A 26,943-nucleotide genomic window follows, 5' to 3' on the forward strand; every position below is an offset into this window, starting at 1 on the left:
CACCTCCAATGGTTTAACAGAAACCTCAGAAAGTTCTCTAAGGGTGGGAACTTCAAGCCTGCATGAAGCAGACATTTGGGAGAAAGTCAGGTACTTTAGTTCTTCTTAAATCCTGCTGGGAGAGATGTGTGTGTGTGTGTGTGTGTGTGTGTGTGCATGTGTGTGCACGCACGCACTCACGCGCTGTACACAAGGCTTTTAAAGCCGTGCCCCTAACTAGAGTGGAAGGGAGAGAGAGGGAGATAGAAACATCCATGCTGAGAGAGAATAATTGATCCTCTGCTTCCATCTACTGAGAATAGAGTCCACAACCCAGGCATGTGCCTCAACCGTGACCTGGTTCATAAGTCAATGCTCAACCAGTGAGCCCCAACATCAGGGCCAAACTGCTTTTATTGAACCAAATCCAACAAAACATTTCATAAGCTGCTGTGAGTGAGGTCCTGAAGCTGAATAAGGCCCCAGAGAATTAGCAGAGACCCATCCTTCAATCCCAGATCCCTGGCATCCAAGTGTCTTTAAACCAGACTGGTAATTGTTAAGGCAGTGCATTTAACAAAACAAACACAGGTTCCAATTCACATGCAAGTAAATATTTTCCCCAAGCGATTAGCACCCAGACAGCTAATAATTACCCCATGTGACACTTTTTAAAGCTGACTATGCATATTTATGGAAAGTGATTATTATCACAATATTAGGAGCTCATTAATCCCCAAGAGCACATGTGAGAACATTCCAAAGTCAGTGTAACATTTGTGCTCAGTAAATAGCCATCTGCTTGGAAAGCTGGTGTGGCTAGTGCTTGAGCATCCCACAGGTAGGGAAGCCCTCTAGTTGGGGGCATCTTGCCTTATCTCCTGGTAGGATCTAGTCCTGCTGACCTAACCTTTACTGGCAACTCTCCCTTCCCTTGACTTCCATGACTTCCTTTTCTTTCGGATTCCCATTGCTCAGGCTTCTCCTCCATATTGGCCCTTCTTCCTCTGCTCACTCCTTCAATGACGGTCTTCACCATAGTTCTGAGTCAGCCCTTCTTTTGTCCTCCACATTCTCTATCTGGAAGATCCCATGCACTTCTGTGCCTTTAGTTGCTTTTTATGTCTTGTCCCAAATCTCTATCTTCAGCTCATGTCACTCTCCTGAGCATTTGTACAACCAATTTCTATATCTTTTTACAAATATTTTCCTTGGGCCTCTTATATTCCTCATTATCCAAAGAGAACTCATGTCTCTTCCCCTCAACTGGCACTGCTCCTGTAATCTTACACATCTATTATATATCTGTACTCTGTTCATCTACCTCTAAGTATCACTTCTCTCCATCCTGCTGTCCCCACCCTCCTCTGGCAGCCATCATTTCTCATTTGGTTCATTGTCCTTCCTGCTGGCAGTGTTGCCCTATCCATGGGGTGAGGCCAGGTGGGGGAAGGAGCTAGCCCGTCCATGCACATTACCACACCAGTGCAGGGTTGTTTCATGGTTTGTCTTTAATTATAAATCCAATAACAAAGCCATTCATTGCCAAAAATCTTTCTATAATGGATTTTTGTTTTTGTTTTTACCACTCAGTCCATCCAGTTATCATTATAATGGTAAAAAACCTCTGATTTTCATTTAGGGAGCATACCCCCACCTCAATCTCAGCCCACATTTGGGGGGGGGGAGGGGGTCAGTGAATGCAACATAAATGGTCATCTCATTTCACTGCTCTGGCTAGTGGTTGTCTAGGAATGGGTCCCTTAAGTCAAGCCAGGTCCCAGGGCTTTAGCTTGAACCACCTATAAAAGGATTTGTTTGTTCTGAACCTGGGAGGACATGAGGCTGAAGCAGCTGTGGCTTCCATGTGGAGCACAAGGCAGAAGCCAACACATGGAGGAGAGCAGAGCTGAGCTGAGAGATGGCAAATCCAGGTCCTCATGGCTTATCTGAGCCCCTAATTCTGGTTCTTCATAATGCTAGCTCAACCTCTTGTTTCAATTGCAGGTGCTAATCTCTTTTTGCTCAAGCCAGTGGGATTGGGATTTCTCACATTTGCTACTGATACATCCATTGCCTTTGGGATGAAATTCAGATTCCTTAGAGAAGCTTACAAGGCCCTCTGCTACCTGACTTCATTTTCTTCCCAGCCTCATCTCTCATCCCTATCTGCCTTGCACTTGATGTTCTGGCAAGATGGAGCTTCCCTAAACACACTTTAACACTTTCTTGTAATTGCTTTTAATTGTCCATCTCCTCTGGGAGACTATAATGCCATGGGGATATGGCTGTGTTTATTTTATTCACGGTTGTAGCTCTAGCTCCTAACAGGATGCTTGGATTTTGGTTGGTGCTTAACAACTATTTGTCAAATCTATTGGTGGATATGGATTTGTCTTTGCATAAGATATCATTAGGTAGATTCTTTTGTTCTTGGACTAAATCTCATGTTATTCATTTCTGATTAAGAATGCAGGTCCTGAGATCAGATCTACTTAAGTTGATGTCCTGCCGTAGCCATTTGCTATCTGTGTGTCCTGGGCAAGTCATGGAGGCTTGTAATGTAACCAAATGGGGAGGTCAGGCAGGTAGTTGGATACAAGAGATTGTAATTCCAGCTTGTTCCTGAGAGCATGTCCATGCAACATCCACCTACTCTGCCACCATTTTTAATCTGGATACATGAGATTGGATGGAGCTCAGGGGAGAAGGGAAAGCAAATGAATGCATCAGTAAAGAGTAGAATGGAAACCATGGGACTATATAGTTTTACCTCTGGAAAATAATCTATATATATAAAAAGCCTGCAACTGGAACGCTGTAACAACCAGAATGACTGGTCACTATGATGCCCACTGTGGCCAGCAAACCAGCCCGATTGGGTGGTGGGGCTTGCCAGCCAACCTCTTGCAGCCCCTTCCCCTGGTTGGCCCTATCCTCAATGGGACCCCACCACCCCAAATGCCCTCAGCCCCTCTCCCCATCTGGCCTCACCCCAGATAAACCCCCCACATCAACCCCCTTCCATGATCAGGGGCAGGGCTGGCCAGCCAACAACCTATGGCCCCCTCCCCCAGCCGCTGACCCCCAATCGGGCCCTCCCACCCCATTTGGGGGTGGGGCTGGCCAGCCCATCACCCGCAGTCCCTTTCCACAGCTGGCCTGGCCCTGATCGGCCCCAATTGGGGCAAGCTGGCCGGCCAACTTCCTGCCATCTCCTACTCCCCACAGGCAAGGCCCCTAATTGGGGCCGGGTCAGCCAGACCTCACTGGTGCATGAATTCATGCACTGGGCCTCTAGTAGAGGGAGAAAAGAATGAGGTCCAGGTCTGAGCCCTGGGCTATGCCAACACTTAACCACAAGGTTGAGGGGGGTGGGAAGGGAGTGAGCAGGAGTGGCCAGCAAGGAGGAGGAGACCCTGGATAGGGGTTACTATGGAAGCCAGAGAGCACAATGTTTCTAGGAGGGAGGTTAAGAGAAAAAAATTGCTTGTGTATTGCAACATCAAAGCTTTGGTGACAAGTTCTGTTTTGGTGACATGGAGCTAGTGCCCTAGTGGAGTGGATTGTGCCAAGCGTAAGGTGAATTACAGCAGGTGAAGTTGTCCATGAGTTTGCTGGGGGAGGGAAATGATAACTCAGGGATATAGCTGGAGGGGCTGAATGACAGGAGAGCATTTGGTGATTGACTCACACTAAGGCTAAAATCTAGCAGCCACTATTATCACCTGATTGCAGGCCTACTGCCAGTCCTCAGAAACACATCTGCACTGGGGTTTGCCTTTCAGAGATCTCTGAAGGACTGAACCCCTAAAGCTTAAGGTGAACTGAAAAGACTTTCTTTGGAGGGATGGACCTGCCCAGCTTCCTGTGGGTGGGCTGCCTCGGGAGGTCTGGGGGCTCCTGGAACTTCTTTGAGCACCCAGTTCTTCCAGCCCTTCTGCTCAGACTCTCAATTGAAAGTCAAATTTGCTGGTGCAACTGTGTGTTGTGCTGCAGAAAACCAGCCTGTGCTTGCGTGTGTGTGTGTGTGTGTGTGTGTGTGTGTGTGTGATCTTTTTTAAAGAGCGAAGTAAATCTTGCACAAATCTGATAATCGTCTCAAAAACTCTGGGCTTGCCATTTACATTCCTCAACTTAGTCCCCCTTCTACATCCAGGACAAAAATAATGGCTTGTGAGGACTTAACTAAGGCTTAGGGATGGAAAACTTAAAACTGGTCGGATTCTGCCTAAATCCTATCAGATTTTCTTGCTTCTCATAAACCTTTAATCAGCATCAACTCTGTCTGTGTGTGTGTGTTCTCTCTCTCTCACACACTCTTCTGTCCTCTTGATCAGTGTAACAACATACAAATAATGTAAAAGACGCACACACCTACAACTGGAAGTGTGTCAGAAATGGGCTCTAATATTGGCCACCACTATATCTGATGGCCAACTCACTCCCTCTGGGCTAGGGATGGATTAGAGGGTCACTGGGCTAGTTGAGTCTCATGAATCTTGCTGTTCATTGCCATTCAAGGCAGCATGAGTTCATGGATAAGCAGAAGTCTTTTTGGACCCAAATTTTCATCACTAAAAATCGTCCTCTTCTCCACCACCCCACCCTCTACATCTAAAGCAAGGACATTCTGAGTATTTTCAGTGAAGGAGCTCCTCAATTATCTTATAGGCAAAGTCTCATTATTCCAGGAAATACCCATAAATAACCAATCAAAGTATCTGCAATATTGGATAGTGTTTCACCAGTAAAATCTCACTAAACAGAATTTTCAAATAACCAGATTGCAGTTAGTCCTTATCTCTGCAGCATATCATTTTTGGGAGAAATAGATAAATCCATCAACAAACTAGAAAATAATGAGATACTTAGCACAAATATAACTAAAAATAACCCAGTGAGTTCCTAGGCTTCTTAGGAACACACACCTACTCATGCTCATCTCCTCCAGACTGGACACTGAGCACTAAACCCTGCATTAGTCGGGGTTCTCCAGAGAAGCAGAAGCAATAGGATATACACAGCCTCTCTCTCTCTCTCTCTCTCTCTCTCTCTCTCTCTCTCTCTCTCTCTCTCTCTCTCTCACACACACACACACACACACACACACACACACACACACTACAGAGATATTTTAAGGAATTGGCTCATGAGATTTGGGCTAGCAAGGCTGAAACATGCAAGGGGGGGTCTGCAGGAATCTATCGATGTTGCAGTCTTGAGTCTGAAGGTAGTCTGGAGGCAGAATTCCTTCCTTCTCAGGGAACTGAAGCTATTTTTAAAAGTCCTCCAACTGATTGGATGTGATCTACCCACATTATGGAGGACAATAGGCTTCACTCAAAGTCTGTCGATTGTGGGTATTCATCACATTTTTAAAGCATCTTCATAGTAACACCTAGACTGCTGTTTGACCCAACAACTGGGCACTGTAGCCTAGCCAAGTTGATACACAAAATGAGCCATAGCAGGCTTCATACTTCCCAGACAGAAGAGGGATTAGTGTTAGTCAACTTTTTTTCATTGCCAAAGCCAAAAGGTGGACATTAACACTTATATAAATATTTCAACACCAAAGATTAAAATTAGTTTTAAAACCTAAGATGAACAAATTAACCCATTCCCACCTCCTCCTCTCCCCTTCTCAGTTCCCCACAATTCAACAGACAGCCATTTGAGACACACAGAATAGATAAAGTTTGTGATTGCCAATAGCAAATACAAATCAATGATATAATCTGGAAACTTGTTTTCTGGGAGGGGAACTCAGAAAAATTGAGGTAGATAACCAGCCAGAATGATAATTTTTAGTGCCTTGTACCCAAGTACTTGGATAGGCTCACTGTGTGGCTACTCTTGTTGGTTAATTTAACCCCAGCTTCCCTCTCTCTAGACACCTGCTGTCAGGTGAGGCCAGGACCATGGGGCACAACATAATCATGGCACAAGAGATTTCCTTTGTTCTCTTGAGCTTCCAGAAAAGCCTTTGCTTCCTCTTTAAAAAGAACATTGGGTACTTCTGGATCCAACTAAGATGGCAAACAAACACATGAAAATGTGCTAAACATCATTTGTCATTAAGGAAATGCAAATTAAAACCATGAAATAACACTATAAATGTATTGAAATGGCTAAAATAAAAAAAAGAAAAAGCCCCCAAGCCCCCAAAACTCACAACACCAAGTGCTGGCAAGAATGCAGAGCATTTGGAATTATCATGCGTTGCTGATGGGGATGCAAAATGCCACAGCCACTCTGGAAAACAGTTTGACAGTTTCTTACTAAGTTAAAAACACCACAGTCATGTGACCCAACAATTCTGTCCCAGGTGTTTCTTCTAGAGAAATGAAAACTTTTGTTCACATAAAAATATGTGGTTGAATGTTCACAGCAGAAGCATTCCTAATTCCTAAACCGGAAACAACCCAAATGTCCTTCCACAGGTACATGATAAACAAACTGTAGGTCTGTTCACATAATGGAGTACTGTTTAGCATAAACCGGAATGAACTACAGATGTGTGCAACAACTCTTGGAGGCACTACACTGGGTGAAAGGAGCCAGACTCAGAATGGTACTCACTACTTCAGTCCACTCACCCAACACTCAGGCAAAGGCAAAAGGATAGGGAAAGAGAACAAATCAGTAGTTGCCAGCTTAAGGGCCTTGGGGTGGGGCGATTAAACTACAAAGGGTCAGAGCACAGGAATTTGGGATGAGTGAACTCTTTTATATCCTGGTTGTGTTGGTTGCACAATTCTATACATTTGTCAAAACTCACAGAACTGTACATCACCAACAATAAAAGTATATTTTCTTCTTTGTAAGCAAAAACAGCAAATTATAAAAAGGGACCAATTTGGCTGTTACTGTTCTTTGACATTGTCCCTTTGCCTCTCCCTCTTGTCCTGGCTGCAATGCGGATGTGATAGTTGGAGGTGTAACTGCCATTTGGGGACTAAGAGGAGACGCTGAGCATAAAAACCAGCAGGTCGGGGCCGGTGGAGGGAAGATGCCAACAGATCTGAGGTCTCTTATTGCATCACTGAACCCTGGACCTTGTTCCTCCCGACTGCTGGCTTCCCAAGGATGGAAAGCATCCATGCTGCATGCGGGCAAGAAGGACCTACTGTCGGTAGATAATTTAAGACAATAATAAACCCAGTTGAAAGTTGGACTGTTTTGTGTGTCAGAAGTTCTAAACAATGTCAGTGGTAAAATATTTTTTGACCTAACTTTGAATTGCTGTGGGGTTTTAAGCACATGTGTGGAAGTTACAGCTGGCCAGTCACCTACAGGCCCATGCATCTATTTTGAGAGTAAACAAGAGACGTTTTCTCTAGGTTCAGATTCATTTGGTCATGGTTTTTAAATGATCAGTCCAGCCACTCTGTCTCACTCTTATATATTTTAAACACACTATTAGAATTCTTAGTGGTCACATAGGATAACACCATTGTCGGCAAACTGTGGCTTGCAAGCCACATGTGGCTGTTTGGCCCCTTGAGTGTGGCTCTTCCTCAAAATACCACGGCCTGGGTGAGTCTATTTTGAAGAAGTGGTGTTAGAAGAAGTTTAAGTTTAAAAAATTTGGCTCTCAAAAGAAATTTCAATCGTTGTACTGTTGATATTTGGCTCTGTTGACTAATGAGTTTGCCAACCACTGGGATAACAGAATAGAAGTAATCAAGTTCAGATTGCCTACTTTTCTAGCTGCTGTGCCATCATTGTTTATTTTGAATCTACTGCTTAATCACAGTGATATGTACAAGGGTTGTGGACGCAGACTTCAATCAAGGAAAAACAAAATGATTCTGAACTTGCTGGGTATTCTTCAAATTAACTTCCATGCCGAGTATGCTATTCATTAAAAGTATGTAATCAAGTATCCTAACTTGAAATGTATTGCTGAAAATGATTTTGTGGTAAAGAGGAGTGATCATTGCAGTTGTCACCTGTGCTAGGAGGCAATACTTGACTTCTTTGTGGGGTGAATACACAGAATTTAAGCCGTATCATGCAGGTATTCCATTACTTGCAGGTGAGCGAAGCTCATGCACCTCGCTTTCATGAGTGGTGCTGCAGATCATGGGGAAAACAACACAAAAATAGACCCTGTTAAATGACTCTGTGTCATGAAGGCTCATTTGAACGCATCCCAGAGCAGGTCAGAGCACGTGGGCTCTCTGCTGGTGGGGGATGGCTGTACATGCTTACCTTCTCATTTGCTTTCACAGATGGCAAGCATCCATTGGAGGAAGGATTTCTTTGTGGGGAAGTGGATCTCTATGATGGTTAAAATTGAAAACAGAATTTGAATGCAGAAGAATTTAATTTGCTGTTCAGGCATGTTGATTTCTAGCTCACAGACATTTATAGGAATGGTGTGTCCTATTGGAGCTGTCTCTAGAAAACAGGGCAGATGGCTATGCATGGTCCTGGGCCATGTTGGCAGTTTGTGTCCTGGGAGGAGATAGGCTCTTGGGTTGGGGGTGGGAGGTGGGGGTTCCTGGCTACCTCCCCTTCCTTCCCTCCTCCTCCCTGCACTGTCGTCTTTGTTAAAACCAGGCTGGCCTCTTGTTCATTCCTCCCTTCTTTCTGTAATGTCTCCTGGGCTGCTTCTCTGTGCGAGTACCAGGGATGTGATGACGTGTTAACAACCATATTCTCCTGGCAAGAGAGAAAGGAAGCAAATATTCCCAAGTATCAGTGCCTATCTGTGCTAAGAGCTATGGGGGGAGGTTAGGCTAAATAGAGCTGGGGAAGAATAAAGGAGCGCTGGCTTAGGGTACAGGTTTGGCAAAACTCATAGAAGAAGTGGAGGTGGCTATGGGGCCAGGCAGCTCTTATTGTCCTCCTGCCTCAGAAGTTATTGCCACCCTTCCCGCCATTCCCCCCCCCCCCCCCCATTTTGCTTAGGAGCATTTGAGAGGATTCTGATTCTGTCCTTTGCCATCAACCCTAGAAAGAAGATTAAATAACAAAAACTTCTGAATTCAAAAGAATCACATCAAAGGGAGGCATTCCAAGAGCCAGGAAAGTGGGTATTTTTTAGGGAAGGAGGTTTTTTCATTGCTTTTCAAATAGTATTGCCACCCTTAGGGCCATTCCCCAGTCAGGAGATGCTTGTGAAACTTGAGCAGCAGAGCAGGGGCCCTGGCTTGACAGGAGGGCTCCCTCGGTGGTGGAGAGGGTGGTGGAGAGGTTCCTGCAGTTTCCTGGCCCAGGAGGAAGGATGGCATTAATTCCAGGCCTGCAGGAGAGGGGAGCAGTGCTCCCAGGACCCCAGGCACAGCCCCTGGCTTTCCCAGGGGTTTCCCTGTGTTAAAATGCATTGGCTGTGAGTCAACATTTCCCTCGCAGTGGGGGGGCCTGTGCCTGAGTTCCTCTTTCTCATTTCCTTCCCAGACCCCCATGATAATGACTGGCAGGCAGCTGTGAATGACAAGCCCTGAAAATAAAAGCTGGAGGGGGGGGGGGCGGATTTGACAGAGGAGAAAACAGCCCTGGGTTGGCAACAAAGCCCTGAGCTCTGGGGCCATGTGACAAGCATCTAGCCACATCCAGAAGGTGCGTCGCTGGGCAGGTGGAGGGGAACGCTGGCAGGTCCAGGTAAAATGAAGCCCATGGGAAAGGCCAGCAGTGCAGGGAGCAGCTCATATAGGGAACAAGGAAGAGTGAGACTGGCAAGTGTGTCCAGATGGCTTGTGAGGGTAGGTTGTCAGTGTCCTGTCTCTCAGGAGACAGGTGGATGGCCGGGTAGCCATCTTGAAGGCCCCTCTGGATATAAGAGCAACTTTGCTTTGATTTTACTCTGACCCCTGGGTGGGGAATTTGCAAAGCTGGGTCCCAATTCCAACTCTGTGCTGACCTGCTGTGAAACTCCAGGCAAAAGCCTGAGCTCTCTGAGCCTCAGGTTCCTCGTAGAAAAATGGGAGGGTCGGCCCAGGAGTATGAAGGTCTCTCAGCTCCATTGTGGTTTTCCTCATGCATTTAAGATATACTGATTCATCCTTGCCCATGTCTTTGTATCATTACAGATGAGGAGGGAAACAATACCTTTGCTGTCTGGTTGACAGGCTTCCCTGGAATGAGAAGCTGCCATCTTTTGGGGGTTTTATGATCATAGCTTCAGTCACTCTTTTCCACCCTCTCATACCCAACTCAAAATGTACCCAGAGCTTAGAGTCTCAGGCATCTTATCGGCCAGGTGGGAAGAATTTGCCAAGCCACAGGCCACTGTCGTTGAGACTTCTACTCAGACTGGGTCTGACAGTTGGCTAAAAGCTTGTGAGATTTAGGTAGTTTCAGGATTTTTGATGAAATATTGAGAATGCATTTTTTAAACCTTTAATTTTAATAAAGTCTAAATAACCTAAAATCTTATCAAGACAAGTTAGAGAGCATTTCCTTATACCCTTCACCCAATTTAACCTAATGTTGACATCTTACTTAACTATAGCACATTTATCCAAACTAATACATTAACATTTGTACAATATTATTAACTAAACTATGGATTTCATTTGGATTTCCCTAGTTTTTCTACAAATGATCTTTCTGAGTTCTAGGATCCAACATACTACATCATCCTGGCCTCTTTCAGTCCTCTGCTCTGTGACAGTTCCTGTCTTTTTTCTCTTCCCTCATGACCTTGGAATAGTTCTGGTCACGTATTTTGAAGAAAGTCTCTCAGTTTGGACTTGTCTGATGTTTTCTTATGATTATGGGGTTTTGGGTTTGGGGAGAATTCCACAGATGGGAAGTACATTTTCATCTATAGTATCAGAGGTGAGGTATGTGATAGCAACATGGGTATCCCTTGGGGTGTCAACCTTGACCACTTGATTAAGGTGGTGCTGGCCAGGTTTCTCCACTCCATTGTCCCTGTTTCCCCCTTTTCACATGTTAGAGGTGAGTGCAAGTGTTTTTTTTTTTATGCTTTAAATCTGTTTGGGGATATGAGTTCCAAATCAGGTCCTAATCTAAAACATTGCTGCTGTCTTGAGGAATATGATTGAGATTGAAATGTAATAATTGTACAAAGTGCTTTGGGAGGTACAGATGGGTCTTAGGAGGTGCCAGTAGGTTAAATAAAGGTGGGCCTCAAGCTAAGGTTTCAGAAAGGTCAAAGTGGGCTTGGGGAGTAGCAGGCAGAGAGAGGAAGTGGGAGGGGAGGGTGGATGATTGATATAGAGCAAGTGTGCCTGGCTGGGCTGGAGGAGCAAGCTAGGCAGGAAGCTGGAAGAACAGCAGATTTAAATGGGACATGTATCAATAGCATATCAGGGGGAGAGAGGACGCTAGGTAAACAGGTATTCTCCACACCCTTTCCTGCCTGCATGAGACACTCATCCTGGCTAAGGATACAGTCTGTGACCATGAAGGGAAGAGGCTGGCTAACTGGTGTGTGTGGCTCTTGGACCCATGACTTTGACCTGGTAGTCAGCATCATGGCTCTAGATGGCCAAGCACCCCATTCAGACAACTGTCAAACAGGGTCTGCTTTGGGGACTTGGCATATCTAGCCAACTTTGCCTGGGGACTAAGAAGGCAATCTTTCCACTGATCAGAAGGTAATCTTACACCCGTTGTAAATAAGGGTCTGGGGAGAGCAGAGTGTCCATATGTCTGCAGGGTATGGTTCACAGGCGATTTGTGTGTGTGTGTGTGTGGGGGGACACTCATTCCTTTTATTGCTCCTCTCTATTCATCAGGGGTCAGCCATTGAGCTATTGTTCTGGGGGAAGGCTCTGGGTCACTTTTGCTGCCTTCTTCAAGGCACAATGACTTTTAACAGGCAACATCTGACAGTGTGGGAGCCCCTTGCAGCCCTGGGTGAAATTATGATAACAAGAGAAAAAAGCTATTACTGCCACCATGCTTTCATTATGCAAATGATATTAAGATAGGCTGTGTGGATCGCCCCTGGCTATGCTATAATCTCCATGCAGTGATTATAATGTGTCAAACTTAGTCATTTTGATTATGACATGTTAATTACATGCCATCCTCATGTAGACATGAATATTACTCCCCGTCAGACAAAACACAAATTGGGGCCATTGTTAGTGGGTTAGTTGGGTGTATGTGTTTTAACTTTTTTTTTTATTAAAAAGATTAAAAGATTTAGAAGATATGTAATATTGCAAACTAATTAAATACCGGCTTGCTCTGTGCTCCGCTTGGTGGAGAGGGTAGATGCTGCTAACTTGGACTGCTTGGGTTTCATTTTGGTACTCTGGGTGCCATTGGCCAAAATGGGGTTTCCTGGGGAACAAGAAGCTTGACTTGTCGGGATCAGGATGGGGAGGGAGTGGTAAAGGTTGGTAGAGTGAGATGTCAGGGGGTATTTGAAAACTCCAGGCCCAATGTGACTTGAAAGAAAGAGTGGAGGATCATGATCAAATGTCAGATGGGGTCGCTGATCTGGAAGGGCCCCTGCAGACCCTCAGGTCTACCTCTCCTTTTACGATGAAGAGATTCAGGACCCAGAGGGGTGAAGGAACTTGTTCAGGGTCACCCAGCCAGGTTGAGAAAGAGCTGAGACATAGCATTGCACCATGACTTGGTACCACCATTTCCCTTGGCATTGAAAGGGCTGGTCTGGCCTTATTGGGAATCACCACATCTCCAAGTGACAACCGAGAAGAGGTTCTTGGACCCATACATTCTTTGGTAAGAATCAAGTCCAAGCCCTTAGTTCCCCCCTCTCCTCCCCACCCCCCAGGCTGATATCCATGGTCCTCCATAATAAGGCTCCAGTCTACCTGTATTTTAGGCTTGTCTGCTAATCTCATTTTCTATAACTCCTTTACCTCTATAAAACTGTTTTCTACTCCTCATCCTTCAATCATTCTCAAATGTCAGTGGGCTGGGCCAGATGACCTCTCCAGGTTCCTCCCAGCTCTAAGATCCAGGAGTCTAGGCTCAGTGTTTATGGTACTGGAATAACTAGTGTGGGGTGAGGGCATGGGGGTGATATCTCTGCCACATCCTTTGATGTCACTGGGCTGAGGTGAGAAGATCCTTTGAGAATTGAGTGAGAGCAAGAGTAGAAGTCAGAATAGGGGAGGTTAGCATCAGGGTCAATGGCACAGGGAAAGGGGCTCATCTGAGACCAAATGACCAACATTAGAGGAAGTCATAGGTCCTGGAGAGTCCTTGCTCTGAAGATGTTCTCAGATGTCCATCCTGGGTCCATCTACTGGCCCATTCCCTTCCCTTGTTAATGCTTTCTTACCTATCCACGCTCTCTTATTGGGAGGGCCCACATACACCTGTCAGCCATCAGCATCAGAGTCCAAAGCTGGAGCTTTCACTAGCCAGTGGGCACCGGAGGTGAGCTCATCTCCATAAGTGCTCCCTGGAAGTCACCAGGGGTTCTACAAATGGAAGGGATTATCATTGAAATATAATTTCAACAAAGATGGCACAATGCTCTGTTCTGCTGTGATGAAATGTGTCATTAAATTTAGAAATAGATCAAACACCTTCCCAGTAAGATCCTCTGGCACCAAGTATCTAGGTGAAAAGCTGAATATCTGTGAGAGCTCACAAAATGTGAAGGAGGTGGGAGGAAAAAAATCCCTCACTAGGGAGATGTACTTAACTAGACTTATAAATAGCCTGATCACAGCTCATTTGATTAATTTGGGGGAAAGGAGTAAAAGTGTTTTGCCAATTCATCAGATTTCGTGCTTTCAAAGCAGTTGCTAATGTAAATATTAGCATCCAAAATGAACAAATTGTCTTTGGTAAATAAATGCCCTAATTTACAGGTGCTATTAGCAGAGATGATTTCCCCCTGAAATTAACTTTTCTCCTCTTTTTCCTTTCTCTAGCCTAACATTATATACATCAATGGATGTGCTTGCAGAGGGGGAGTCTTGGTTCATTCTCTCATGCTCTGAGTTCAGAGGACTGAGTTTCTAGAGACATTGTTCAGATAGAGTAGATGAGTGCATGCTCCTAGAGCTTAACCTCCTTTAGGTGTGGGAAGGTGAACTTGGCCTGTGTATGGGATTAGTAATTCTCCCAGTGATTGTTTGAGATCTTCCTTCTTCTGTTGTCTCTTTCTAGATCGGGACATTCCCTTGGAAAACATACATTGAGGGGAGGTGACCACTGACATAGACCCCAAGGCTGGCCCCAACTGCTAAGTCATCATATTGGGCCTTTGCAATACTCTCCCTTTCAGAATTTTTCTTATCTCACAGGACTCGCCTAAGGAGCCCAAGACTGTGCCTACTGCTCAAACTATCAGTTGTCTCCTGTCCACCAAGTGCTAGCTGTGGCTGCTGAAGGCCAGTTCTAGAGAATTCATCTTTTCACAGGGAGCTGGAGATTCAAAAGATGGCATTAGCATTAGCTAAGCAAAGCAAGCTTCAGTGGTTTCCAGCTCTGATGTCAGAGTGTGAGGGACGGGGTGGGGAAGATGCTTAGACAGGAGGGCCTGCGTCATACCCCATTTCCTAGGATCCTATTTTATTTATTTAAATGGCAGCCCTTTGCCTCCTAGTATACTTGCACAGGCTGCGACTAGGGTAGGGTGAATGAGGCACCAAGAGTGCAAAATGTAAGAAAGTGCAGGACCAGCATTTGCGGGCCTCTGAGAGGGAGTTCTTCCATAAATTTGTAACCTAGGCACCTCACTTATCTCACTCAACCTAGTCCTGCTCTTGCTCTTCAATGGCCCCAAAGGAGGTGGCAGAGGCCTCAGCGTCCCCACTCCTTACTGGTTATACCACTAATGTGTAAGAACACAGCCTGGACTCATGGAGCTTAGAGTTGAGATGAATGGGAGATCAACTCTGCTCCAGGCCATGACCTTCAGGGATGAGGCAGTTAGGGCCCAGCAATGTTAAAAGACTTGCTTAATTTCCTCCACCTGCATGGGCGAGAGGCAGCATCTAAGCTGTGGTCCTGCTGTCAGTAGAATTTGGAGCTTGGTGTCTAAAGAAATCAGAGACATTTGTGTTTCTTAAATATTGCAAAGTTGGTATTTTAATTGCATTGGTGATTGGAAGAAAAAAATTTTCTAAATGTGAAATAATATTTTATTTTTTAATTTTTTTCTTTTTTTTTATTAAGGTATTATATGTGTACATACTGAAATAATATTTTAAATACATTCTTGATCCCAGGGAGTGAATTGCCTACTTCTGTCTTGATCATGGTGGGTGCTGACTGTGACTGCCTTGTGCCCTGTGCACGGGGGTCTTTCTCCTCTGCTCCTCAGATCAACTCTGTCCTCTTCGGGAGCTTCTCCAGGTGACAGAGCATAAGCTACCAGCCCATTAAGATAACTTTGGAACCACTTAAGATGGGCTATTTCAAAAGGTACCAAATTCCCTGATCTTATAACTGAACCATTTAACTAGATCATCCTGTAAAGAGAAAATGCGTTAAAAATACCAGTTAATTACTTTTTTTTAATTCCCAAAGCACAAATAAGTCCTAGTTAACTGTCTTTGCACATTTATATATTTAGACATCAGAGTGTGACTCTACAGCAGTCACAGTGAGCCAGCAGGCATTTAAGTAGAGGACAGCTGACTCCATAAGGGAAAGAGACTGGCTTCCTCACTAGCTTAAGGACACATACCATCAGTAGGTTATGCTAAAAGACCTTGAGGAGAATATCCTTGAATTGAGGCCTTGTTAGCAATTCTTTTATATGGGACATATACCTTTGGCCCAAGTAATACAATGTACTTTGATTATGTGTCAATACTAACAAATGTTAATTATGCTTCAGTCCTGTATCAAATGAGTAAAACCCAAAAGCAGGTTCAATTCTCTCTTTGGAAGCAATTAGCATTCAAAAAATCCCAAAGACTAAAGACTTTAATGCAAATTTGGAGCTGAAAATGATCAGCCTTTCCCCCCTCTGCCTTTGGACTTTGAAGCTGACAATATGACAAAGGCCTGTATTGAGAGGGCCTCTTAAAAATCCATTTACATCATATCAGGTATGTCAGATAGAACTGATCTTTATGGACTTGTCCATCACCTAGTTTACTTTTTAAAAAAATATATATTTTATTGATTTTTTTACAGAGAGGAAGGGAGAGAGATAGAGAGCTAGAAACGTCGATGAGAGAGAAACACCGACCAGCTGCCTCTTGCACACCCCCTACCGGGGATGTGCCTGCAACCAACGTACATGCCCTTGACTGGAATCGAACCTGGGACCTTTCAGTCCTCAGACCGACGCTCTACCACTGAGCCAAACCGGTCTCGGCCACCTAGTTTACTTTTAAAGTGACATTTTACATTTTTTTGGAAACCCAGTTACCTAGTGTTCCCATATGTTTGGAATCAAGTATGTATTGAATTCATGAATGAGTCAATGATAAGTCCCAGGCAAAGTAGGTTTCACCTATTGATGAAATTCAAGCCCATTATCAATGGCAGAGCCTCTCCTGTCCAATCTCAGAGCCCAGGTACCTTTACATTTTTACCATTGAAGGAAGGTTATCTGGTTTCTGGATAATCAGTAGATTAGAATTGGTGAAGTTGCTGCCAGTGGTAGGCACTAACTATAGTGAAACATGACAGGCGAAGCCCCAAAGTAGGGAATAGGCATGATATTTAGACAGCAGGAATGAACTCAAAGATGTATGGGGTTATGAACAGAGGGGCAAACAGCCATAAGTACTTTCTTAACTTTTGAGGGAATTAGTGCATTACAGCTCAGTACAAATTCATTTATTCATTCTTTCATTCAAAGAACATTTAAATGCCAAATAGGTACCCACTATGAAGAGATGGGTCACTATGTTGGATAGCATCTAAGATGTTCTGACTCTATTGTTGTGCACACATTTATTGAGCATTCACAAAGTCCTACATTCTCTGAGTCTATTTCCAGGTGACACGAAATAAGAAGCCGAGTTCATGTTCAGTTTACTCTATAATGAAGACAGGGAAGCCTAAATTCTTTAGAGATTTTCATCTCCCTGGGCATAACCAAGCAGGTGTTGGCACTCATCAGGGATGGCAATCTGGTAGAGCATCACCTCCCCAGACAGGCAGGAAGGGAGGCATCACCAAGAGCTGATTTTTTCCTTCCAGCAAAGTGGAATGGCTCTTTCATAGAGAATACCAGCACACCAGATGGAAGTAAGGACAAGTATTGCTGCCTTTTCCTAAGAACCCAAGACTTTCAGAGAAGCGGGAGGCAGTGTGAAGAGGGGGTTCAAAGCATGGGAAATGGGGCCAATTACAGAATTCATAAATGTGTTGAGAGGGTTAAATGAGTTCATTCATGTGAAAGACATTAACTGTGGTGCTTGGGCAGAGTTAAGTGTTAGTGTCAAGCTGTCACTTAGCTAAGAGGAGAGTATGGTCCCAGCTTTCATCTTTTTATGCAGGAATGATACATTTTTCACTTTTCACTATGAGGGAAAAGGAAGTGAAAATTAATCTTCTCCATCTAAAATATCCCAAAAAACTCCATACAAATGACAGAAAGTCAAGAAATAAGTAGAACTGCCCTAGCTGGTTTGGCTCAGTGGATAGAACATTGGCCTGCAGTCTGAAGGGTCCTGGGTTTGATTCTGGTCAAGGGCACATGCCTGGGATGCCGGCTTGATCCCCAGTAGGGGGCACGCAGGAAGCAGCCAATCAATGATTCTCTCTCATCATTGATGTTTCTATCTCTCTCTGCCTCTCCCTTCCTCTCTGAAATCAATAAAAATATATTTTAAAAATAATAAACAAACAAACAAACAAATAAATAAATAAAGTGCTAAGGTTGGCTCTGCCAGTAAAGTAAAGGTACAAGGATACATGGTAGAGACTAAAAATGCAAAGATGAGTAAGACTCAGACCTTGTTCTCAGGATGTTCACAGCCTAATCCAGTAGTTCTTGAGCTTTATCATAAAAAAAAAAAAAGGAGGTGGGGGGAGAAAGAAAGAAGTAGAACCAGCAGCCTGTTGTTAATAATTTTAATTCAAATTCCAGACAACTGACTTGAATTTGGGAAATGAATTGAGCCTTTGATGACACCATGCATTAATCCATTGACGCCAGAGCTTATCCTGTTAACACATTGATTGTATTCCTGCTAGCAACACTGGTTTTACAGGCTACACGGGTCTATACTTGACCATGGCAGAGAGGTGGGCTTTATATGAAGGAAAATGGATTTGAGAGCTGCATCTTCTTTATTATAGGCACAGTCTCCCCTCCAACATCTAAAGCAGGTCCCAGAGTTCTGGGCTTAATTTGAATTCCAATCAGACAACTTACTGAATATTTCTTTTTTCCCCCCCTTACCAATTTTTACTCTGTAAATCAACTTGACTGTGCTCAAGTCTATACTCAGTTCAGTTTAACAACTTGATGTTATTGTTGTTGCTATTATTATTGGTCCTAAATACAGGAACTTTGAGCCCACAGCTCTCCCACAATATTGCTGCCCCTGTTGCCCCAGTTGAATCTGAGTGGGCTGGAAACCCCTCCTGATCTCCCTCAGCACTTGCATTCCCCACAGTCCTTTATGGTGCCCACTCTGTGCCCACCCCATGCTCTGCTGCTCCTGAGGAAGTTAGAGCATCTGAGGGAAACACCTGAAATCATAATGATGAGATGGAGTCAGAGTCAGGAAATTGACTGGTGCTGATGACAAGTGCTGAGGAAGTTTTCCTTCTCTCTCCCTCCACCCTTTGTTCCCAATTTCCCAAAGTAGCAGGTGGATCAGGATGTGATTAGATTTAAGGGCTGGTGGAAAAAGGGGGAAGAAAGAGAGATGACTCCGGTATTTCCTGTCTGTTTTCTAAGACCAGACCCTGTTGGAGTGGTTGTCTGGGCACCGAAGGTGCTACCTGAATTCAGATAGGAAGAAACATTTTCTACTGTACCCAAAGGCAGCCTTCCTCCTGCCCTCAGACCTTCCACAGGCAGCTGAGAGCTGTGCATAAGCAAATCTGAGTGAGTTATTTTGCAGCCACCCGCAGCCACCTCTGCTTCCGCCCTGACCCATTTTCTCCAACTATGATGTGGCTCTAATAATCCCTGCTCTGCTCTCCGTCTTGCCTAGAGGCTACCAGAGTTCATTAGATTAAAAAAAATCTATAAACTACTTCCAGCACCTTGGAGGTAAGTGCTCTATAAGTACAATGTAATAATAATAATGCTACAATAATTACCTTGATTAATTTATGCATAAGGCAAAAAAAGATTCTTAATTAAGAGACATTCCAGCAGCGTGAACACTGGCCCCATATATTGGAAAGTAATATCCCCAGCAGGGATTCTAACTCTGGGCCAGATTGACAAGAAGTATTTTGTGTTATGGTGGTGACTAGGCTCTGTGGCCAACAGACTGGAAAGGCAGAAGGTGACAGAGAGGAGTTTGGTGTTGTAATGAAACACAAGCTAAGTTATCCTGATGACACTTTTATTGAATAGCAAGTAAATAAGAACCAATGGCAAGCTATCAGTGATATTAATATCTTATATTATTTTTAAAAAATAACATAAAACAAGCATTTATGGAATTACCTGCAGGTGGGCATAGGTCTAGGCTTGAGGCAACATTTTGTGATCCACCCCTGTCTTTACCATCAGATTGCTCAGTGATACCAGAGAAGAAATGTGTGCTTTGGTGGTGTAGGTATGTTGAAGGGCACACAAGAATGTGGAGTTGCTCAAGATATGTCCTCATTAGTCTTAAAATTCTCCCAAGGTGCAGCTATTCTAAGACTAAGATGTGCATCATACTTTATTTATTTTTAAAATATATTTTATTGTTTCTTTTTGTTTTGTTGTTGTTGTTGTTGTTGTTGTTGTTGTTGTTGTGTGTGTGTGTGTGTGTGTGTGAGTTTTAACAGAGAGGAAGGGAAAAGGATAGAGAGTTAAAAACATTGATGAGAGAGAAACATCAATCAGCTGCCTCCTGCACACCCCCTACTGGGGATGTGCCCACATCAAGGTACATGCCCTTGACCAGAATAGAAGTTGGGACCCTTCAGTACTCAGGCAGATACTCTGTCCACTGAGTCAAACCAGCCAGGGCTGTGCATCATAAACTTTATAGAGAAATGAAAGGAGTTCAGTGGCCTCGGGAAACAGCCACAAAGTCTGTGATCTGTCTTCTCTTTGTTCAGCCAATATTCAATTTTCCCAAAGATTTGAGTGGGCCAATTTGCAGCATTCAGTGTGCAGTGCTCTGCATGTGAGAGTACCAGTCAGGCTACCAGAGGGCACCCTGATGCCTGGGCCTTGGTAGTTGCTTCGGGTTGTGCACTGGATCTGGGTCAGATTTGCTCTGGCTAGGGAAGCGAGGGTGACTTAACAGCAAAGTGTGTTGCAGGAGTTCTCTTAACAGCTTAGTTATGAGAAAGAACTGGCCAGTGGGCCACCTTCCTTGAAGGTAACCATGTATGTAGTGGGTGAAAGCCCCTTTGTTAGCCTGTTCTGGTTAATTTCTAGCCTTATCCCCTGGGGAAAGCTGGAAGATCAGTGGTAATCTAAGACAGGAAGTAAGATTTCTCTTTTAACAACTTAGCAGAAATAGAAAAGTCTACCTACTAGGGGTCAGACATGGTTGGCACAGGGGAACGGAAGCAAGGAACCAATTGTGCGCATGTGCGTGTGTGTGTGTGTGTGTGTGTGTGTGTGTGTGTGCATGGATGTGTGCATGGGTGTGTGCATGGTCTGGTAGGCGGAGTGGTGAGAGGCTGCCAGGGCATAAAAATAAATTTGAGGTCAGATGTAAATGCTGTTCAGTCATATTGCTCTCTTAACATGTAGCACTGAGAAGACTGATAGTTCTATAGTAAGGAAACAGATCATTGTGTATTTGAGAGAACTAGCTGGGCCTGGGCTAGAGTAGGATATTTATTTATTTTAAAAAAATATTTTTTTAATATATTTTTCATGGATAGAGTGTAGCAGGAACATCCTGTATGAGAGGATTAAGCAGCAGCCACCAGAAAGCTAGAGGGACACAGAACAGGAAGAGTCCATAGTTACATTTATCTGAAATGTACTTAGGTCATTCCCCCTGCCCCCCGACCCTCCTCTCTCAAGGGCCAAGGCCCTTGATTACTCTATTGCCCATCATAAGTTGGCTCCATGAAAGGGCTGGGACACATACAAACTTGGTCTTTCTCTGCCTGCTGTTCAGTGGGATTGGGCCATTTATACTGAGCACACGTATTACACAATCCATCAGTTAATACAGTTCCTCTATGCCAGGAACTGTGCTAAGTTCCGGAGATGAAGGAGATACAGCATTGGTCCTTAAGCAATGCATAATACCAGAGGGAAATAAGCCATGAGTAATAGAATGCAATGATGTTCCCAATTCTTCCTTTTTCCCTGTAGCCACACCCTTTCCCCTCCAATTTGTAGTGCCCTCTCATCATGGACAAGTGAATTTCCCCAACACTCAACACTGTGTTCATCCATGATGTTTTGGCCATTGATTGAGATGATAGCATCCCAAATGAGGCCCTGTGACAAGTATGACATTCTGGAGCCGTGCCTGTGAGCCCTGTGTCCTCACCATTGTTCCCTTTGCTTCTCCCTCTGCCCACCTCCATCTGATCAGTCTTTGATGGGCTTTTCCAACCATCACCTCCCTCTGAAGCCTTTTGTACCTGCCCAGTCAGCCTGCTCTCTCTGTTAAGCCTCCACGTTGCTCTGAGGATCCATGCCCATCTAGTTTGCTTCTGAATTCTGTAGTGTCTGGTCTCACCTGCTGGGCTATAAGCTCCTTGAAGGCAGGAGCAATTTTCTGTTTGTTTTTTTCCCCCAGAGGCCTTTGTAGCCCTGAGCACAGCATAGCAGCTGGGCAATGGTGGTGCCCATGCCAGCCCTCAGAATCCTCCATCATAAGCAATCTTTTCCACCCCCTTGAGAACCCTCCTCACTGCTCAGGTTTCCATTGACCCCAGCTGCCATCCAGACCAGTCCTTTCTTTTCTAGATGGCAGCTGAGGTTCATCCTATGCCTTTTCCCTCTTGTAGTGTTATATTCTGCAATCTTCAAGACCCCATTAAGTGATAGAAGAATTGATTCTAGCTATAGTGTTAATGGCTAATAACAGCATTGTCTCCCTGGACATAAATTCTGCATTTCAATTGAAGTTTTAAGTGTTCTTATCCATGGAAGTAACTAGACATTGTGATCCCTGACACAGGCTGCTAGGGATAAATTTTTTAGAGTTTAGAGTTCAGGGTGTCTCACATCACATTGCAAAGCTATTTGGCATAACAAGGCTGTTCTACATGTGGTCTTGGAGAGGCTAGAAGACAAGACAGGTCTATACCTTTACCAGGACCACCTTACACTGTGACTTACGTTTGAACCTCATGTTTTCTAAGTCACTGAGAGTAAGCAAAATGGCTTTTGACTTCAGAGCTGGTATGTGTTAGTCTGCTAAGTTATTATTATCATATCTCCATTTTAAAGATGGGGCAAGTGATACTGAGAAGGGACACTGGACTTACTCTGCTCCCACAGCTGTTAAGAAAAGGACTTGGGACTGGAACCCAGAACTCCTGCCTCTGTTCAGGATTTATCTCTGTCACAGAGACATTGTATTAAACACCTTCATCTCAGTCTCACTCTCAACTTTAAGTCATTATTACATAACTATGGGCCTTGTGCATGAATTCTTGCACCTTGAAAGGAACTGTGGGCTGCAAGGCTACAGTGGGCACAGGGGCAGATCTCGGCTCATCCTCCATGTCCCTGCCTGGCCCCTCTCACCACAGCCCCCAGTCCTCTGTCTGCTGGCATTCCTGCTTCCCACCACCACCACTCCCACATGCTGATGGTGCTGGTCCCATTTGCATCTGCTGATGGCACAAAGAAATTGGGGCCAGCACCAGCAGCTGGTGCAAGCAATGTCTGCTACCCTGATCACCCCTCAGGAACAGGGGGAAGTGGAGAAGCCCTCAGGGGCCAGCGGGCCAGGCAGTGGCTGCTCATACCCACTGACGGTGATGAGCAATAGGGACTGGTGCTGGGCACCTGCAGCAGGTTCAAGTGGCGGCTCTGGCACCGGCTGCAGGTACAAGCAGTGGCTCTGGCACCAGCAGTGGGTACAAGCACTGGATGGGACTGCAGTGTGTTGGAGCAAAGAATTTTCAGTAACCACCAGAGGCTCACCCCAATGATAGTGACCCTTGACCCACCTTGGTCTGGTGCCCCGGCTCACCTGCTCCACCATCCCACCACAACCAATGCCTGCCATATTCCATGGTGCCCCCTGGTGGTCAGCACATATCATAGTGACCATTGTTTAGTTGTTCTGCTATTTGGTCTATTTGCATTTTAGGGATGTATATATATATATTGCCCCATGAATTCCCCTGACCAGTGTAGAAGCTTCTCATTAGGCACACCCAGATGCAGCAGTTGTTATGCAGTGGGGTATTATGAAAAGAGTTATATACAAATTGCTATATATAAACTGAATTTTAGCTACACAATTGAGATAAGACAGCTAAAGAAATCCTTTGGTGACAACCCTAATAGTCTCATCTCTGTGCAGTTTGGGATGGTTAAAAGAAATATATACATTAACCCATATGGTTATTTTTAGGCATATTTACACATGCCATGTAAATTCCTGGTTACATGGTTACCACCTAGGAATTAACACCTAGATGTACAAGACACAGGCACCAAGAGTGTGTTGGTGTGGAATATACCCTGGTAAAGGGAGCATTGTATCCTGGGCACCAGGTCAGCTGGAATCTTGTCCCACTTTTGCCACTGACCAGTGACTTAGTCATCTCTGGGCCTATGTTTCATTATCTGAAAAATAAAAGGGCGGCATAGAGCCATTTCTAGGTCTTGGCTCCCATTGTGGCAGCTGAGGGCTATGCATATTCATGCACACAAAATGGTCCTTGGCCACACAGGGAAGTCTGACCCTGCCTGAGGCCATTTGCATGGAACAGAAATCAAAGCCATAAGCTTCAGAGGTGAAGCTCCAGTAGCAGAATTTCTGTGTTATCGTTATGGGAAGGATGGGCCCAGTGTTGGGCTGGAGAGGGAGGTCTGCCAGGTGCCTGGGAGGCGCACCCCACAGGTTATGCTTTGATCACACACCTGGGCCTCTGTACCTTTGGGCACCTGCAAGTCCCTAGCACCCACCTCTGCTTCCAAATATAAACTTAGGAGGTCTGTGGGCTCACTGTGGGCTGGCTATGTAGTTTTAATGCCCCAAACCAATTTTAAGTAAAATAAAGAAATCCCCCTAAATATTCTATATGGGTTTTCTTCTTCTTCTTCTTTTTTTTTTTTTTTAAAGAGGGACATTTTAAGACTAGTTTCACACAGGTTTAGCCGAAAGGGAAATTAAACTCTACATTTAAATGGAGATTGCGCACAAAGGAATCCATTAGTTTCAATATTTCTCAGCAGGAGGGCTCAGAGTTATTTAAATAAGTTTAGATATTAAACCTAAAGTAGCCATTAAAGCAATGTGGATTTGTTTGTCTGTTTTTTCCTCCCCCCCAGAAATCTTTTTTTCCAGCTGACTGAAAAAATCCATTGCTTAACTGATGGAGGATATTTTAATGCATTAAAAAAATCCAGGGACTTTTTAATATAGCACTTTCTTTGCATTTTTAAGCACCATATTACGGCGTACTCATTTTAGCCAAGTGTCATGTTTTGGACAGATTAAACTCCAAGCTGTTTCCCTTCCCTGCCCCCACCCTGGGCAGAACAGTGCTAATATAAACACCGACATTAAACCATATTGGCTATGGAAGAGTCTTTGATTGTCATTGAGATTATTTTAAAAGTTATTTAGGTCCCCCTGTTACATCTCTGCAAACCACTGAGAAAATGTTGTGCGGGGTTTCTCTTTGCTACATTTCTTTGGGGATTCATAAATATTGATTGTACCGTAAAAAAATTGATGGAATCTTGAAACAGACTGCTGTTGAGGCAGCTGGGGAATTTACTCAATTTTTCTCAATCGCTGTAGTCTATAAAAAGAGGAGATTTTGCAAATTGTTTCTCACCTTGTCTTTTTAGTATTTAATAGCTCTCAATTCTATAGCCTTCTGAACCTGCACTGGGCATGTTTTCCATCAAAACGGAATCAGGCCTATTCAATGGGAATTAAAATGGGGAGCAGGTTACAAATGGGTTAAACTCTGCCCCGTTTGCCACCCTCTCTCTGCCTCCTCTTCTCCCATCTTCTTTTAGTTTTCAGTGTCCTGCTGTTTCGGTTCTATTAATCCTACATCTATCCCATGGATGCCCATATTATGCCCAGGGTCATCCTTTCACTTCCCAGGGCCATGAGGGAAATATAGTCAAAGAAATGACTGACAAAGGCTTTCGGTGGTCCACCCTTTCACAAAACCTGGCAACTATTAAACCACACTCCCATTAGGGCGCCTCCTATTCCCTCTTGTCTATATAGCAAAGCTCTTTTTTTTTTTTTTTTTTTTTTTTGATTTTGTACAGAGAGGAAGGGAGAGAGATAGAGAGTTAGAAACATCGATGAGAGAGAGTTATCGATCAGCTGCCTCTTGCACACCCCCTACTGGGGACATGCCCGCAACCAAGGCACATGCCCTTGACCGGAATCGAACCCGGGTCCCTTCAGTCCCCAAGCCGACGCTCTATCCATTGAGCCAAACCAGTTTTGGCAATATATAGCAAAGCTCTTTACCATTGAGCACTAGGAGGCCTTAGCCCACCATCTGGCTCCAAACAACCTCTTTAGTCTTATTCTCACAAATATCCTTCTGGAACCTCAGTTTCTTTGCTCACAAATCTCCTCATTGTCCTTCACACCTATAGCACGCATTTCTTCTTCCAGACATTGACTTGTACTTTCTCATCATACTGGAATGTTCTTACCATCTCCTTCTTTGGTGGGCAGAATGATATCCTTCCCCACTAAAATATCTGCATTCGAATTCCCAGAACCTGTGAATGGGTTATGTTATATGACAAAGGGGAATGATGGTTGTGAAAGACCGGGAGATGATCCCACGCTATTCCTTTGGGCCCAGTGTGATCACAAGGCTCCTTAAAAGTGGGAGAGGGAATTGGAAGGGAGAATCAGAGAGAGAAGAAGAGGAGAGAGACTTGGCCCAATATTGCTGACTTTGAAAAATGGAGCCATGAGCCAAGGAAAGTAGATGGCTTTTAGAGTGGAAACTATCACACCTCTGAGAGAAGCCATGATGTTTGGGGATAAGAGGTGGACATCAGATCTCTGGATTTCCTTTAATCACGGCTTCCAAGACCTGGCCCATGAATGGCCTATTTCTGCATTCAACTCTTCTCCTGTGATCCCAGGCCTGATCCCAAACTTATTCAATGAGAAGAGCTCTGTTACCTCTAAGTATTATCCAAGAATATTGCCACCCACTTGAGCTCCAGGGAAAGCCTGCCAGGACAGAGGGCAGAATCCAGCCCCACCTTACCTGGGCTGTAGCATCTGGCAGCACCCAAGGATGGGGAAGCTAAGGCCACACTTCATCTTCCCGTGCAGTAGGGAGCTTTGGTTAGGGGGTGTTTACTTGTTAGGAAAACAGCCCATGAGATCAGAAGCCCCCAAATTTCCACCAAAAAATCTGCTGGTATTTCTGGTAAAGCCCTATTCTCAGACTCTACTGGCTGCAGAAGTCAGCTCATCTCTCTAAATTTCTTTCTTATCCAGAATCTTAGCCCCTCCAGATTTCATTTCCTCAGCAGATCTCCAGTGCCTTCAACTGAGTGATTTCTCTGTTTATCTGGCCAATCTACTTGTTCTCAGCAGGAATGCTGGTCTGCCTCAAGCAACTGTATCCCACTAGGAAGCAGAAAACCTTCCCATCTTTGCTTTGAAGGATATAGTCATGGTAGGAACTTTATATTGGCAGTTATTTCCTGTAGGACTTTAAATATATGATTCCCTGTCTTCTGGTTTCTGTGATTTCTGTTGAGAAGTTGGCCGTAAGTCTTACTTTTGCTCTTTGAGG

Source organism: Pipistrellus hanaki (genome assembly GCF_964339955.1).
Source record: "Pipistrellus hanaki genome assembly, chromosome: 6".
NCBI classification, from domain to species: domain Eukaryota; kingdom Metazoa; phylum Chordata; class Mammalia; order Chiroptera; family Vespertilionidae; genus Pipistrellus; species Pipistrellus hanaki.